General features: G+C 38.7%; 1 long non-coding RNA gene across 2 annotated transcripts; it reads left to right on the top strand.

The window, feature by feature from the left end:
• The first annotated feature begins 1,900 nt into the window (after nucleotides 1-1,900).
• Nucleotides 1,901-18,616, top strand: LOC131912348 (uncharacterized). Of its 2 annotated transcripts, none has more exons than XR_009379599.1 (3): nucleotides 1,901-1,955; nucleotides 16,034-16,178; nucleotides 18,527-18,616. It is a non-coding gene; the product is annotated as an uncharacterized LOC131912348 (long non-coding RNA). The 2 variants fall into 2 exon arrangements; XR_009379600.1 differs by lacking the exon at nucleotides 1,901-1,955 and adding an exon at nucleotides 12,197-12,307.
• The last annotated feature ends 101 nt before the right edge of the window (nucleotides 18,617-18,717 follow it).

Here is an 18,717-nt window from a genome sequence, read left to right as displayed (position 1 = left end):
AAAAATATAAATCATTATCCCTTAAAATGTATTTAAAACATTTTTATTAAGAATATTGAATAATCCTCAATGAATTATACTAAGATTTCTTCAAGATCTTCAGAAAAATCTTAGTTTTCTTGGCTGTTAAAGTAAAACTAATCTGCAGAAATTAGGCCAACTGCAGCTTTATTTACTGCATGCTACTACTTAGAAAATAACTCTATATAATGAATTTCTTATTGAATGATTTGTTCCTGAGGATTTTCAGAGTGTATATATATTTCCCAAGTATGGGAGTGATTTTTTTTTATCAACCATTGCTTCTCACTTGATAAAATACTCACTGGAAATAATATCACATCTCTGAGGTTCTATTCAGTTTTATAATGTGTCAGGGAAGGATCACTTACTATGTAATATGATAGACAATGAATTCTTATATAGATATAAAATATCAATAAAATGTTGCTTTCAGTCTCAAAAAACAGATGTTTATTGAAAAATTCTTCTAGGAAAAGGCCTTGGGACACAGCTGTAAGTAAAGCACACACATAATCTGCAATGACGCTTACACAGTGAACCAAAGGCATATGCTAGATTATACAGCCTCCTACAGAATGAAAAAAAATTTTTCTCCAACTCCACATCTGGCAATGGTTAATATCCAAAATATATGAAGACCTCAAGAAACTAGACATTAACAAACAAAATAATTCAATTTAAAATTAGAGTATGGATCTAGACAGAGGAATCACAAATGTCTGAGAAACACTTAAAAAAATGTTCAACAGCCTTAGCCGTCAGGGAAATGAAAATCAAAACAATTTTGAGATTCTATCCTATACCTACAAGAATGGCTAGATCAAAAACACAAGTGACACTTGATGGTTTTTAGCGATGCTTTTACCCTGTGAGGGAAAGTCACGAAACACGACAGAATCCACTAACAAGAGTTTTATTAAGACAAGGAAAAAAGGGATAGATGTGATCAGGCCTGCTGATAGGATACATGTGGGAGAAGGGGGCAAGGGGACATGGGGCCTGCCTTTTTCAGGGCCACCCTGCACATGCACACCCAGGCCCACGTGGATACTCCTTGCATGTGCATAGATCACATAGTCACACTGCACATGATTACATGACCACACAGTGCAAGGATTATGTAAGATGTATGACCCAGAAATGAGTAGGTGGAAATGACTTAGTGTCCTGCCAGGGCATGTATGACCATGGGAGCGTGGCTGGAATTCTTATCATCCTGGACTCTGTTTTTATAAAAGATAGTGGATGAGTGTGTATGGGGCATTGTTTCTCTTGAAAACTGCTTCCAGCTGACTTAGTGGGCATCGGTTGGCTCTTGGAGGGAATAGGGAAGGGGGCTTCTGAAGTAGACAGGTGTCCTGGGATGGTGGGCTGTTGTCTGCTGCCCTGGAGTTGTCCATCTTTTCTGTCTTGGAATTCTTTGGCTGACAGGATACTGGTGAGACAGAAAAACCTTAGGAAATAAGAATCATTATTATTTTTATTTTCTTTGGAGTGTTCCCAAACCAGGGAAGTTTGGGTTTGGCACTTATCTGAAGTAGATCCGACCTGTCCAGATGGATTTAAGCTGGTTTCTGGAGCTTGGGAAAATTTTTGAACATGTTAAGAAGCAGCCATGAGAAAATTAATCATCATTGTAGTGTTTAGTACTCTGCTTAATTTTTACCTGAGATAAGCTTTATTAGAGGTAGATTATTTAAGGCGCCTGTTTCCTTTATTAGTTTAGTATTCAGGAGACACAGGTGATCAATTGCTGAGAGCATTCAATAGTGATAGACTGTTACATTAGAGTCTGTTTTTGCAGAGCCCAGACACTTTTGGGTCTGGGCGTGTAAATATCTTTTGATTATTACTGTTCTTTTTTCCTTACCACCTAGATACACCTGATGATCCTATTGCCTTTGGCTCTGTGGTGACCCTATAACAATTAGGTGAGCGGTTAATTAGGAAAGGAAGAGCTTATGAGGTGATACCTCACTCCTTTGGAATTGGTGAAAAAGCAGTGGATCCCAGTGTCCTCTGTGTCACTGTGTATGAAGAGAGATTCTTCTGGGATGGAGGTGAGATAAAAGTTTTTAGACGAGACATGTGGACCCAGTGAGGAAAGCCCTCAAGTTTAGCAGCTGTGGGGGTTACAAGAATTACCTTGAAGGGTCCTAGCCATTTAGGGGAAATGGGTGAAGGGCACTGGCCTGAAGGGGAAAGAAGTACCTGATCCCCAATGTGGATTGGGGGTGGGCAAGGACTGTTAAACCAATATGTATATTTCAAAGGTATCTTGATTTCAAAATTTGGATCCAAGAATATGCTTCTTTGGACAGGAGGCTCTGATTTTGTTTCCACATCAAGCAAGAGGCTATGGCTTTGTTCCAGATTAAGATACATCAGGTTAAACCAGCCAAGACCCCCTGAAAGGTCTCTGATGACACCATGGCCCAGATGATCCAACATCCAGAATGGTTTCAAGGCAACTGGTTCAGATGATACACCCTCATGGACTACTCCATAATCCTAAATTTTTTTTGTGTGTCCCCATAAGAATATAGCACCCTCATCCATTAGGAATAGTATGAGAAGCTACACCCAAATTTTTAAAATGCTGTTTATGAATGTTTATTTTTATTTAAACCAGGTTGATTATAAATGCAATCTTTTTCTAAAGAAGAAAAAGGGACAGTATAAGATGAAATGGTAGATTAATAAACCTACTTTTAAAGAGCAACAAATTGTTTAGAAATGTTTTACATTGTTATGGATTTTAGTTTATTGATACAAGTTTAAACTTAATTTCGTTACACTGTATATATTTTTCTACTCTTGTTGGAGGTATTATGTTCATGTAACTCATTTAGATTGTAATGGATAATTAAAAAATACAGATTAGCCGGGCGGTGGTGGCGCACGCCTTTAATCCCAACACTCGGGAGGCAGAGGCAGGCGGATCTCTGTGAGTTCGAGGCCAGCCTGGACTACCAAGTGAGTTCCAGGAAAGGCGCAAAGCTACACAGAGAAACCCTGTCTCAAAAAAAAATACAGATTAATAATTAGTCATCTATGATAGTCAAACTTGCAGCCATGTTAGTTAAGTCTTCTAGGCATACATAGATATATTTCAGATAGATAGGTAATCTTCAAACATTTCAAAGACCTACAGAATATGGCATTTAAAATGTTTTTAAAAATTTAGACTTTCTGGACAATGAGACATGTCTGCTCCTGGCAGCACTGATTTACTTCAGAGAGGAGGATGGGCATCGAAGACACTCTGTATAGAGTTTATCTTCTTCTTGGAAAAAATTGTCATTTGGACAAGAAACTGTTCTTGCTTGGACTGTTTGATTGACTGGACACGTAGGACCCATAGGAAGGTGACCACTGAACTTTGCTTGGCAAAATGGTCCTTCAGGTTCCTGCTTCACAGAAGAAACTGCCAGACATTCTACAGGACACAAAGAGAAGTGACTGAGAGACTCTAGGCCTGTGGGCTGAAGACAGATGCCCCAACTTGTAGAGGCAACTTTGGATGACTGTCCAGGCAACCAGCTGTCTCTGTCATTCTAGTTTTTTGAAATTTGCTTATAATGCACTTCCTGTTTACTTAGGTAATATTATATCCTTCTGAGGTCTTTGATGTAGTTGAAGACTAGATAGTTATAATTTCCCTAGTTATGATAAAAGATAAGTTAGATATGAAACCTTAGACTCACAAATATTGGATAGATAGGATATCTTCTTTAATTTTGCCAAATACAAATAGACTAGATATTATAAATAGACTAGATATTGTAACTGTAAGTCTTGCTTGATAATTGTTTTGTTATATGTAATTTTACTATGTTAAAGTTAAAACCTTCCTTTTTGAAAAGAAGAAAGGGGAAGTGCTGGGGATGTCTTTCTGTGTGCTGTGAATGTGTTGCTCTGACTGATTAATAATTAAAATGCTGATTGGCCAGTAGCCAGGCAGGAAGTAAATATAGGTGGGATAAGGAGAGAGGAGAATTCTAGGAAGTGGAAGGCTGAGTCAGGAGCCACTGCCAGCTGCTGCTATGAGAAGCAAGATGACAAGGCAGAACTGAGAAAAGGTACCAAGCCACGTGGCTAAACATAAATAAAAATTATGGATTAATTTAAGTGTAAGATCTAGCTAGTGGTAAGCCTGAGCTAATGGCCAAATAGTTTTAATTAATATAAGCTTCTGTGTGTTTATTTGGTTCTGAGCGGCTGCAAGACTGGCAGGTGAGAGATTTGTCCTGACCATGGGCCAGGTGGGACACAGGAAAACTTCAGCTATAGGTGGGCTGCAGGTGGGCTTTTACAAATTGAGACAGAGCAAGACGATTAGGGTGAAAGAGCTGGTATAGATAGGACAGAATTTGCCTAGTGCCAGGGGTCCCCTGTGAGGATGTGAGCTGTACTGAATGGATTCCCTGCAGTGGGTGGGGTGAGACTTGGCCCTGGAGGGCCACTGTCCTGGCTGCCTGGCCAGCCTGATTTTTCCCCTTAGAGATGATGGAGCTATTGGTCTGATGAGACCGGCAGTGAATATTTCCTATAGCCTTGGGGAGGTGGGAAGCCTTTAGCATGGCCATTATTTGGCCTGAGTTAGATATGGATACCCCTTTTGTTGTGAGGAGGCCATGCTTCCTCCAAATAGCAGCATGGGACAGGAGGATATGAAAAGCATATTTGGAGTCTGTGTAAACATTTAGAGATTGCCCCTATGCCAATTGGAAGGCACAAGTGAGAGCTATCAGCTCAGCCTGTTGGTTAGTGGTGTGTGCAGGTAATGACTGTACTTCTGTTACCTCAGTATCTGAAACTACGGCATTGACCACTTATGGGTCCTCTCATGTAAAAAGGAGCTGCCATCTGTATATGTAGCCTGAGGCAATGTGCCTTCCTGTTTGTGTGAAGGGTGAGGTAACAGTTCCTCCAAAGTTTCGGTGCAGGAATGAGAAGGAGAATAGTCAGCATTAGGTTGAGTGAGGAGGCTTGAAATATTAAGGGGTGGACAGGTCTGGAAAGTAAGGGTGGCATCTTCTAGTAATACCACCTGGAAAGAAATAGCCTGGGAGAGAGATAAAGTTTGTAAGCCTTTATAAGTTAAGAGATGGGACAGGTTATGGTGAGAAAAGACAGTAATAGGTGACCCAAAGGTTAGTTTCTTTGATTCACGAATAAGGAGCTCGGTTGCTGCTAAAGCACAAATACAGGGTGCCCATCCCTTCGACAGATATGCTACAGGTGCAAAGGAGGGTCCCAGATGATGCCCGAGGTTTCCAAGGGCAAATCCTTCCTTCTCTGCTACGGAGAGGGAGAAGGTATAGGTTAGGTCTGGGTAATGAAGTGCAGGGTCCTGGAGAAGAGCTTATTGGAGCTTCTGGAAAGGTTTAGTAACAGGGTGAAGGAGGCACTCATGTGGGTAGCCCTGAGCTGCCTCATATAAGGGGCAAGCAAGGGAGAAAAAGATGGAACCCAAGACCATAGGAAGCCAGCTATTCCTAGGAAAGACAGAATCTCCCATTTAGAAGAAGCGACTGCAAAAGATTGAATTAGATGCTTTCTATCTACAGTAATAGCCTTGTGGGTTGGAGTAATGGTCAGACCCAAATAGGTGATCTAGGGAGTGGACAGCTGAACTTTACAAGGGGATATCCTATAACCTCAGCTGGATAAGAAATTTAGGAGAGCAGAGGTATTAGTTTGGCTAACTTGTAAGGGTGAGCTGCAGAACAGAATGTCATCTATATACTGTGTTAGTTTAGAGTCAGGGAGAGACAGACAGAGCAGGTCAGAGGACAGAGCCTGACCAAATATGTGTGGACTGTCTCTGGATCCTTGTAGCAGAACAATCCAGATCAGTTGTGTGGACAGATGAGTGTCAGGGTCAGTCCAGGTGAAAGCAAAGATATTTTAAGACCGAGGACTGAGAGGAATAGAAAAGAAGGCATCCTTGAGATCTAGAACTGAGAAGTGAGAGGTTCCTGAAGGGACAGTAAACAGGAGAGTATAAGGGTTAGGCACTAACGGATGGAGGGGGACCACTGCAGAATTAATAAGCCAGAGGTCTTGAACCAGGTGGTAGGTTCCATTAGACTTTTTAACTGCAAGTATGGGGATGTTAGAAGGCAAAGAGTTTGTGTGGAGCAGCTTTTCTCCTGAGGTCAGAAATGATAGGCTTAAGTCCTCTTAGACTCTTGAGTGAGAGAGGGTGCTGAACTTGGGTAATATATCTGGTAGGGTCCTGTAACTGGATAGTAATAGGCAGATGATGCCTAGAGATAGAAGGGTTCTGGGTGTCCCAGACTTTTGGGTCTACCTAAGAGGCTGACTCAGAAAAGAACTGTTAGAGTTAGTAGGGTGGGTGGCTAGGAGAAGAAGAAGAGGAGCTGCTGGTGAGTCTGGGGAGCAAATGAAATGGATGCTCCTACCTTAGCTAGAAAATCCATTCCCATTAGAGGCACAGGGCATGTTGGAACCACTAAGAATGTGTGTGTAAGAGGAATGCCTCTGAAAAAACAATTAAGTTGTGAGGTCTGATGAGGTAGGTAAGGCTGTCCCCACACCCTGAAAACAAGGAGACAAGAAGGAGAAGTAGAGCCCCAGTACTCCCTCAGTACAGAATAGGTAGCTCCAGTGTCCAGAAGGAAGGAGATGGTTCTCCCAAATGTTATTATTGCTACCTTGGGTTCCCCATATGAGATGGGAGTGGCCAGGGTAGAAACCGGGCAGTGTCAGTTGTCACTGAAAGACAAGCCTAGAAAGTCAGCCAGAAGGTGGCCTTGATCTGGTGTTGCCATGCTGCTAGGTGCATTAGGACAGTTAGCTGACCAGTGGCCTTTTTGGCAGCATTTTGGGCAAAGCCCTATCAGTGCCCCCTTGGGGCAGTGGTGCAAGCCCAGGCCCAATGGCTGTCTTTCCCGCACTTGAAATACGGACCCGGTGGCTTTTGGGGAGCCGGTTGGACAGCATGTGCCAGCATCCGGCAGTTCCTTTTTTGGGCTTTTTCATCTCTTCCATGGTACACTTTAAATGCCACAGCTAACAGTTCTGCCTGTAGAGTGAGCGGGCCTCTCTCCAAGAGTTTAAGTTTTGCCCTTATGTCGGGGAAGCTCTGTAGCTAGAGTTTTCCTGCCTGGCCCACAGTCAGGACAAATCTCTCTCACCTGCCAATCCCACAGCCACTCAGACCCAACCAAGTAAACACAGAGACTTATATTGGTTACAAACTGTATGGCCGTGGCAGGCTTCTTGCTAACTGTTCTTACAGCTTAAATTAATCCATTTCCATTAATCTATACCTTGCCACATGGCTCGTGGCTTACCAGCATCTTCACATGCTGTTTGTCATCGTGGCGGCTGGCCGTGTCTCTCTGACTCAGCCTTCCACTTCCCAGCTTTATTCTCCTCCTTGTCCCGCCTACACTTCCTGCCTAGCCAACGGCCAATCAGTGTTTTATTTATTGACTAATTAGCAACACATTTGCCATACAGAATATCCCACAGCAAAGCTCTGTGATACAAAGTGGTTCATAAGGAGCTGTCTGCACTCTGGGATTTTAAGATCTAGACTAATATATTGAAGGAGGACCTTAGTAAGCCATTCTAAGAAATGAGGCAGATTTTTGCCCTTATCTTGAATTATCACTTTTAGTTTTACATAGTTTTTTGTATATGAAAAAGAATTTAAAACAAAGTAAATATTCTCTCTCTCATCCTCTCTCTCTCTTTCCCTCTCCTCCCCATCTCTCTTTCCCTGCCTTGTCTACTTTAGGACATTAAATAAAAATATAAGTAATTCTATGCATGCAAAAGTAAAACTTTAAATTTGTAATTGGAGAGATATTTTAATATAACATATTTTATTCATTGTTCATAGCATCATTTATGAAAATACAGGAAAATTTCTTGTATGGAAATTCTGTTTCTATTAGTTCTTATAGAATTGTGTATAGTGTATTTTAAATATATTCATCTCCCTCCCACATCCTCTAAGACTCTCACCCTTCCCTTATCACTCATTTCCTCCTCTTTTTCTTCTTTCCTCAAAATCTATCCAATCTATTTTGTACTGCCATTTTGTAACAAGTGTTTCTCTGTCCCACCAGCCTGCTCCCAAATAATGACATAGAGACTTCTTATTAACTAAGAAATCTTATCCTATAGCTTAGGATTGTTCCTACCTTGCTTGTATAGCTTAAATTAACTCATTTATTTTAATCTATTTTCTGTCATGTGGCTAATTTACCATATTTCCAACTTCTTTAGAGTCCCACTGGTATCTCCTGCCCATCTCTAACCTCTCCTCTTCCTTTCTTTCCCTGGAAATCCTTCCTATATCTCCTGCTTAGCTATTGGCTATTCAGCTTTCTATTATACCAATCACAGCATGTACATCTTTGCACAGTGTATAAATATCCCACAACACTGTTTTGTGATTTTTCACTGGAGCAGGGACCACACTCTTAGAGAAAACTGACTCTCCCTCTCACAGCAACTGTCAAGAGCCAACAGCTCCTCAGTTAAGGATAGGAGTCTGCGCTTGTGCCTACCTCCCCACCTTCAGACATGTTTTTTTGTTTTTTTGTTTTTTTTTTTCTGGCTTGAGTTTGCACTGGTGGGATTCATGCTATCACAGCCATTGGGAGCTCATATGTGCAGCTGCAATGCTGTGTCCAGAAGACACTGCGTTCTACACTCTTTCTAGCCTCTTTTCTGCAATCATTTTTGTGCCTTTGAAGAAAGAATGTGATAAAGATACCACATTTAGTACTAAGTACTCCATAGTCTCTTATTCTGTGCACTTTGGCCAGTTATAGTTCTCTGTATTGATTATCATCTACAGAAAAACAGTCTTAAAACCACCTTATGCAGAACAAATAGTTGGTAAAGAATGGTAGGCTGTTGATTCATATCAACCTACCTATTATGGGACTTTCAAATCTACTTTTAATCAGCTTGAAACTTCTGACTCCTATAAGCTATATGCAAATTACATTGTTTATTATCAGTAAATGTGACCCTTTAAGAAGTGGTTGTTCTTATTTACCCAATAACTCCTGTATAAATACAAAAAAAATACTGATTAATTAGAATAGGTGGTAATATATGACATTTGCTTTTATATATGATAAGAATACATAAAAATATTTAATCGTAAAATCATAAATCTCAAGTCTGATGGTCATAAAGGTCATCTCATCCAATCATCCCGTAAGACTTAAGACATATATGCAAGTAAATCCAAGTTATATTAACATACCTGCCCTTTTATTTAAGAAATAGCATGCTTTTATTTGACAAGAAACTGTTTAACCTTTACCAGAAGAAGTAGATGATTTTAGAAAAATATTTTTCATAAATTGAATTAATATTGCTTCAGGAAGAAAGATTAGTATTTAAAAGTAATATATGAAATGAAACATTTATCATTTACTTATTCTATTTGGGGCACTGTTTATCAGTTCAGCTCTCCTCGTGTGCATGTAAATTTCACTCTTGCCTATCCCAAAGCATTTGCATCTAATGATGTATGTTATCCTAAGGTCAGGGCCTCCTGGAGATCTTAGACATGGTGTCGATAGCTTGTTAAGGAACACTGAGTCACTCTTCCTGTTTTCAGTACATGTCCCTAAAAGTGGATATCAACTTGAGAAAGGTCTGAAATGCTTGTTTCACTATTTGATTTAACGCACTGTTCTTTTACAACTGCCTTAAGACCCTGTCCATCATACCTCCTTAACTTTTAAAACCAGCAAGTTCCTAGGTCACTCACTATGTGAATCTCAGAATACATTTTAAAATGGGATATTGTGCTACTGTTTTCTAAACTATTACTCATCAATTTATACTATTTAATAATTAACTTGTATACTATCATGACTTTTCATTTTTTAATGATAACGTACTCAGACATGTAATTGGAAATTGAGTTGTATTAGACTGAGTGTATCCACTTATGTTTCCTCAGTCTACATCACGCAGGTTATTGTTCTCATTCTTGGCTATATCATTGCTATTTGTACTCAAACATGACATATAATTTCATGATATAAAGGGCATATTGCTGGGTGAGAGGTACCATGCAGGTGTCCAGACAAGGAATCAAACTGCAAAGAGATGAGAAGGAAGACTCTGTTCAGATTGACTTTATCAACCTTGATCAGACTTGGGGAGTCTGATGCCAGGCTGTTCATTGTCAACATATTGAAAACACAGTACAACTCGGAAAAAAGTTTCCAGGCAACTACCATTCCAATTCTAAGTTTCCTGGCAACAATCTTTCCAATTTCAGATGTACAATCATGCTTAAGCTATGACTACTTAGAAACTCCTTTACAAAGCACATGTGACTGTGAGGGTGGTTTTATAGCTAAAATAGGATATAGAGTGGTCTCTGACCAATTGCATAGAGACCAGCCATCTATAAAATACCTGTCATTAACCCTCAGATTAGATGTTATTAACCAGGAGCTAAAGATACAGGTCTAGGGAGGGAAGAGTTTGGGATAAACATTCTGAGTGTGGTATTCATTCGTCTATAGCACAAACTGTGTGAGGTCTGCTTCCACAGATAGCAAGATCATCGCAATATCCACACCCTGCCCCTGAGTGTAAAACAGGTATTTCCTCCTTTGATGAAACACCTCTTTGTGAATAAGATCCCTGAATTTCCTAGTGATCTGTGGGCTAAAAGACATTTCTTCCCACAAAGCTTCGCATGGGTAAATATTTGTAATTGCAGCTCTTGAGATTTAAAATTGTGAATTTGAGATGACCCTGAGCTGCTTAGTCAGCTCCAGGACAGACCAGGTTGAAGAGAGAAATATTGGCAAAACTAAATCAAACAAGCAAAATATTATATACAATGTGAAAAGATAATCATGCAAATAAATATTACAGATACTTATGTGCATGTTAATCAGCTCTCAACCAACATAGTTGTTTTCTATAAAATGCTCAAAATAAAAATTTCTATCATGCTAACATTTAAAAATTAATCCTTAACAAAGTAGATTAAAATCTTCAATTTGTATTCATTTTGGTTTTCAGTTATCACAGCCTATAATTTCAAAATATTTTATTATTTGATTTAAGATATTTATTACCAAATTCTGTGATACTGTGTATGTGTAAAAACCAGATACTACTATTCTGGGCTAGGTACATGACTAGGGGCTAATAGCATGTGCTACTCTTGCATCAAACAGTAGTTGACTCCCCAGCATCCAAATCAGAAGGAAACAACCTTATTGCTTCAAATCTAAGGGATCTGAGATCTCTCCTTACCTGGGCAGGCACTGTATAAAAAGATATACAAACATACACATAGATAAACAATTAAACATTTTAAAAAATATTTTTGTTGTGAAAACAAAATTTAAGAAGTTTAATTTATTTGAAGTATGATTTAAATTCATATTTTTATCTTTCAGGTATTTTCATTCCTTTTGTAATAAATTATGTTATCATATATATGATTTGAAAGAATATATGTGCAACCTCTAATTGATATGAATTTATAATGGGAAATTTGTTTTAAAGATATTACACAAGATGTTCTGTACTCATCTTAATTTAATATTTTATGTGGAAAAGGTCAGGTATCCTATTTACATACTCACAAGAGCAGATGTTCATGAATGGGTAATCGTATGTGTATGTATATAGGTATGTATGTATATTCAGAGGCAAAAACAACACAAAATAGAAAGTTTTTTTAAAATATAACATTTCACTACAATTTTTATTACAGATATATGTATGAATTTATATCATGTATCTATGAACAAATGTGTGTTTGTGTGTGCATGCATGCATGTATGTTCAAGTGTTTGCATGCTTATGTGTAACTGGAGGCTTTTGCCATTGTGGGACTGTCTGAGTGATTTGAGAGTCTGAAAACTGGCTGCTAGTCAAGGACTATGTAGAAACTCCACAGAAGAAAATCTGCAAGAACTATCTAAAGCTGTCACAAAAGGTACATATCTGCTCTTAAGACTTTCAAATCCATTACAGGATACCAAAAATTGATAGAAATGTAATTGATTTTTGAGTGTATTATAATAACCTAAAATTTTGTGTATATGCAATAAATAAAATTATTTAGAAAACTATTTTATCAATATGAATTGAAATATAACATTCTCATCTTTTTACTTTTCTCAGAAATTCTCAATCTGTTCTAGTTACTTCTCTGTGGCTGTGATAAAACACTGATAAGAATCAACTAGGAAGAAAATGTTTATTTGGCTTATGCAGTCTACCACTGAGGAAAGTCAAGGTAGAACTCATGGAGAGAAGTTGGAGGAATGCTACTTATTGTCTAGCTTTACCTGAACTTGATTTCACATAACTCAGGACCACCTGTCTAAAGCAGGCATCATCGAAGGGCACTGGGTCTTTCTATATCCATATTAACCAAGAATATAGCCCACAGACTGGCCAATGAGCAAACTGATGGGGGCTTTTCCTTCATTTAGATTGCCTCTTCCTAGGCAATTCTATTTATGTTTAGTTGACAGAAACAAACCAGCACAATTGTCTACTTGTCATCTTGACACAGAAATAAATGTCAATTATACTGTAACATTAACTTTTTGTTTTCCCCCAAGATCTCATGTTATTATCACAATGTAAAACACAGGGCAACTTTGAAAGTACTACAGTCCTTAAACAATTTCAACACTTAAGTTGTTATAACTCTGTCTAAAACATCCAAACTGTCTTTATTGTTGGCTCTTATAAAATTAAAAGGAAATTAAATACATTCTTAGTTCCAGAGTAAAGAATCAAGGCACATTTACAATTAATTCAAATCAAAGTAGAAATATAGTAGCACAAATTGAATTCTGTAACTCAGTATATGGCATCTGGAAATCACTCGTGATTTTCTGGGCAAGGACAGCTCCATTCCACACCAGCTTTTGTCAGTGGTGGACGTTCAACATCCCGACATCTCACATATACTGGATTTTCTAGCACAATTGAGAGTTCACCTTCATCAATAGTTTCTCATGGTCTCTCTCAATATCAAGCCTCACTTCTCTCCATGACTAGCTCAGTCCTAGGTTCTCCTTACAAATGAGAGTGGACCTTCACCAATGGTCTCTCACAGTCTCTCACAACAAACAAGCCTCAGCTCTCCTCCACAATCCCTTCATACTTTCAAATCCAGCTCCACATAAAGATTCTTACATATTAATTTGTCTTCTAACTCAAGGTGTAGCCTTGGTCCTTTCTGGACCACAACTTCTGTGTGCTGTATTGGTGAATTTATTAAGGCCACTCCACGTAGTTAAAAGGGAGATTTATTTAATGGTGTAACTTACAAATGAAGGGATAGGTGGGTTGCGGGTTCTGTGAAAGATGCAGCGCAGTCTGGCGCTGTTCTCTGGAGAACTCTCCTCGGTCTACCTCTAGTGTCCACGGTCCAAGAAGGAAGAGAGTGCAGTGTATCCCAATCTCCAGTCTTCAGGGCCCTCCCTTGGCCCTGCCTTATAGGCGTGATAGTTACCGAAGCCTCAATGGGGGTTGGAACTTCCAGACCAAAGCTGGAATGGCTACCCACTACATCTCCCACTTTTTGTCTAAATAAGAAGGTTCTAACTTAATACAAGACTATATATAAAGGAATGGTTATCAAATATTGTCCAGGAGTAATGAGGGACAATGACCTAGATAAGATGGAACTACAATCAATGTGAATAATATCAAGCAAGAAACACATATTAAAATCCAGAGAAGTCTAGAGCGTAGGTAAATGATATGTTACAAAGATCATTCCAAAAGGTGTCCTATCCTAAAGAACCTGAATCTAATACTTAATATGTCCCTCTCTGGGCCCCGCCTTGTAGGCGTGATAGTTACCGAAGCCTCATTGGGGGTTGGACTTCCAGACCAAAGCTGGAATGGCTACCCACTACAGTGCTGACCAAGGGAAAACATTCCCTAGAATATTTCAACTCTTGATAGTCATTCCTTAACAATAGCTAATTTTTCAGCCCCAGTTAACTATCATTAATATCAATTTTCCCATGAAGTTCAGGTTTTCCCCTGTGGATTCTTTTTTGTTTATGTATTATTATTATTTTTTGAGACAGGGTTTCTCTGTGTAGCCATGGCTGTCTTGAAATTAACTCTGTAGATCAGGCTGGTCTCTAACTCAAAGATCCACCTCTGCCTCCCTAGAGTGCTTGGATTAAAGGAGTATGTCACCATGGCTGGCTCTTCCATAGATTCTTTTTATTTATTTATTCATTCATTTTTTTTATTTTACATCTTGACCTCAGCCTCTACTGCCTCCTCTCCTCCCACTCCTTCCCTCCACCTCCCATCTACCACCTCCTCAATGCACCCCTCCTCCATATTTGTTCGGTACAGGCCAAGCCTCCCATGGGCATCAGAAAATCATGGCATATCAAGCTTCCCTAAGACCAAATATCACCCCCCTGTATTCCGGCTAGGCAAGGCAATCCAGCATTAGTAATAGGTCCCCAAAAGCCAGCACAGCATTAAGGATATCTCCTGCTGCCATTACTCAGAACCCCACAAACAGACCAAGCTACACAATTGTCTCATATATACAGAAGGCCTAGGTCAGTCCCATGCAGGCTCCCCGGTTGTTGGATCAGACTTTGTGAATTCTCAAGAGCCAGGCTAGCCATTTCTATGATTTTTGCCTCCAATGTCCCTGACTCCCCTGGCCCCTATAATCCTTTCTCCCTCTCCTCAGCAGGACTCCCTGAGCTAGGCCCAATGTTTGGCCTGGAGTCTCTGAATCTGCCTCCAGCAATCACTGGATGAAGGCTCTCTGTTGACAACCTGAGTAGTCACTAATCCTACCACAGGGGATGACCAGTTCAGGCTATGCACCCACTCTGCCAGGAGTCTTGGCTGGGGCCATCCCTCGAGACTCCTGGAAGTTTCCCTGTGTCAGGCTTCTACCAGACTCTGAAATGCCCCCTTTTCTAGTCATCTCTCTCAGTACTGCCCCCCTCCTCCAAACCCAACGTAAAACCTCAAGTTCCTATGCCCACCAGCCAACCAGGAAATATCTTCTATTTACCGTTCCCTGAGAGATTCTTGCCTCCATGGATTCTTAATACAATGTATCTATCACAAATATTTCCCTGATAAAGTCTTTGAGAAACTCTCAGATATTCCTGAAATGTTAGGTCAGGTTCCCACTTTCCAGCATTTCTCTCAACATTGTTGTCTACATTTCTACAGAATAGCTCCCTAAGCACTAGCCCCTTAATCGCTTTTCCAAACCAAAGTTCCATACACTTCCCACAAAATAGCATAATTGGGTCTATCCCAGCCATATCAATTATGTATTGTAAGAGCCAAAGGTAACCTATAAGCCCCACTTGCCCAATGACAGATAACTCCCTGGAATGTTGGAGGCTCTTGATTATGAGAGATAACAGACTACATGTTTTCACTCCCCTAAACAAGTTTGTTTGACCCAATGCACTGTATGTGATTGATTGGATGTTAAAAAACTGAGGACACTACAAAGAATAGGCATCAGGAAAAAAAAGTATAACACTCTCAAAGTAAATACCACTTCATGCCCTTTCTTTATTGAACCAGAGCATAGTGGATAGGTATGGGACAGGGGAATTTAAAGAAATAACAGTATGAGGTGGAGAGATAGTTCAATGTATAAAAATGGTACCAGCCAAACATAAGGATATTTGTTTGATCTCTATAATCCACATGTGAAATCATATTTTCTAATTTGAATAATGAAAATTAAAAGAATAACACTGCTTATGATTATCTATGATACCAATGATACCAATACCTTGCAATGTGTGTTAATATTTTGTTCCCCTCTATGTACCCAGAAGTTAATAAACTATAAGGCAAAGTAGGTAAGATAACTTTAATTACAGAGATTATTTGCTTTCCTTTCACAAACTGTTAACAGAAAAGTTTTAAGCTGCACTGTGGAACAAGTAAGATTGAAAGATAAATTAAACTATTAAAACCATATTTTCAGGATTCTTTTAGAATTGAAGCTGAGAGTCTTGACAACTACATCAATGAACTTGAATGGGTGAAGTGAACATTTTAACATCTGGTGATGACGGAAACCACATGGTTTGGATCTCAGTGAATAAAAGATGATGAGGAAGAACAACTAGGTGAGTTGGAGACACGAATCATGGTAAATAAATCAATATCTATGATTTTATGAGCAAGTTAAAATGGGACAGTCACTGAATTATATTCTCTAACCTTGTTAGCTCTTTCACTTTTCTGGAGCACACAATAACCATTTAGCTTTAGAATGAAGACAACACCAGCAGGCCAAAAAATATCGGAGAATGTGTACAAAGCAGAGTCGGTACAGTGACAGCAGAGTCGGTAGAGTGACAGACACTGTCAGCGAGAGCTTCTCTGCCTCTGTCCACCTTCAAGACCTTATTGTCTAAGGAATTTTAACCAACCCAGGAAAGAAACATACATACCCTCCTCAGACTTGATGCTTGCTGTCCGCCATCACCAATCCAGTTCACCAATGTCACCTGTGTTGGCACATTATGTCATCAGAACACATCAGGCTACCTCAGCTTGTATTAGTTCATTCTCAGGACATTTCTTCATGTGTTGTGATAAGTTTCTTTTTTATAATATTGTGTTTTCATTAAAAATAAGACTTCCTCAAAAAAATATCACAGACAGTTATGCCAAAATTGTTCTCTTTCTATCATTGAGTGCTCCTTGCTCTTCAGTTTATTTGTATTATAGCCACCGATTTGTAGCTCTTCTCATTACAACATACATGAGCTGCCTTCTTTTCTTTCTTTCTTTCTTTCTTTCTTTCTTTCTTTCTTTCTTTCTTTCTTTTCTTTTCTTTTCTTTTTTCTTTTCTTTTCTTTTTTATTTTTTTTTTTTTGGCTTTTTTTGAAACAGAGTTTCTCTATGTAACCCTGGCTGTCCTGGAACTCACTCTGTAGACCAGGCTGTTCTTGAACTCACAAAGATCTGCCTGCCTCTATCTCCTGAGTGCTGGGATTAAAGGCATGTGCCACTACTATCTGGCAATAAGTGAACTTTTAAAGGAACAGATTTTATGTTTACTGTCCATTAGCTGTATTTCAAGGATTGAGTCAGACACAATTTTAATATATGAAACATAAGTAGAAAAGGAGGTAAATCATTAACTTTTGGTTTTATTATTATTATTTCATACTCAAAATTCATTACAAGAATGAGTCTCGCCAGGCAATGGTGTCAGGTGTTTTTAATCCCAGCGCTCAGGAGACAGAGGCAGTGGATCTCTGTGAATCTGAGGAGAGCCTGGTCTACAGAATGAGTTCCAGGACAGCCAGATATGTTACACAGAGAAACTTCTGTCTTGAAAAACAAAACAAAACAAACCAAACAAACAAACAACAAAAGAGTGTCTGAAGTTATTTCTTTTGAGTTTTAAATTTAATTACGTTCTAAATTTTGTGTACATTTAATTTATATTTTATAAAATAATGCTATTTTTATCTTTTATTTTGCAGAGAATTTATTGTTAATGCTAGAGTATTATTTTCTGTCTTGGTTTGTTTATGAGATAGAGTCTCACTATGTAGCTCTGGCTGACCTGGAACTCCCTATGTAGACTAGGCTTGGTTCAATCTCACAAAGATATGTTTCATTCTGTCTCCCAAGTTCTGAAATTAATTATATTCATCATCACAGCCTGCATGCTATGGTTTTATTAAATTATCTTTAAGTATTTCTTTGGAATTTATAAAAATTTTCCCTTTGGATGTGTTAATGCACTTGGATTTTACGCATTTCTCTACTATTAGGTCATTGGTAATCATAGTAAATCAATTTTGTAATATTGTTTTAAGACTTATAGCAATGGAAAATGATAGAAATTTCCCAAGAATTTATAAAAGAATTGATTAGTAGGTAATTAACCTATACAACATTTCAAGAATAATTTTACAACTAAATTTATGGATCTTCTAAATTATATGATGTTCCTTTTTTGTCAGCAAAATATAGATGCTGAGAATATTTCCCACAAAAAAAAATCATGTAAAATCCCCACCTAATCTACAGCAAACATTTTTTCAGTGGCTATAATAATCTCAAAAAAAAAAAAAAAACCCTAGAATGCGGTTTGAGTTGTAGCTTAATGCTAATGTACTCTTCTAGTGCAGGTAAGGGCTTAGGCTCAGTTCCACAAAAGTACAAAAATGCAAACCAAATGTACGAAGGATGGGCAAGATGATGTGGGAAATAACCTGAAATGTTCTTATTGCCTTAACTGATAGAACAGTCCTGAGTCCAAAGTTGCAAACCAGTTGTGGTGATATTTCTATTTGGGTCAGCTGATAGACTGAGAGAGGAAAAAAATAAATTGTTATTTTCACATCTGGTTTTAGTTTCAGGGGTAGAAAGAAAAGTTTTGACTAAGAACCTAGAATCAGTGTTTGGTGGTCATGTTCAATGATTTGCGGTTTGAATATTGTACTAATTGCAGAAACATGAAAGCCATAGACTCAGAAGCCAAAGAACAAGAAAGGAATTATTGAAACTTCCCTGGTGCATGGCTAAAGTGAAAGAACCCCCCCCCTTCCAGCCCCATTCCATCAACAAGAGCAGAGTGGACTACACGTTGTTGTTGAAATCAAGTCTCCAAATTCAAATTACAAATTGTGTGAAGAAAGACTA

This window comes from Peromyscus eremicus, chromosome 6, assembly GCF_949786415.1.
Source record: "Peromyscus eremicus chromosome 6, PerEre_H2_v1, whole genome shotgun sequence".
NCBI lineage: Eukaryota > Metazoa > Chordata > Mammalia > Rodentia > Cricetidae > Peromyscus > Peromyscus eremicus.
The sequence above is the reverse complement of the archived record's forward strand: the minus strand, read 5'-3'. Positions and strand labels throughout refer to the sequence as shown.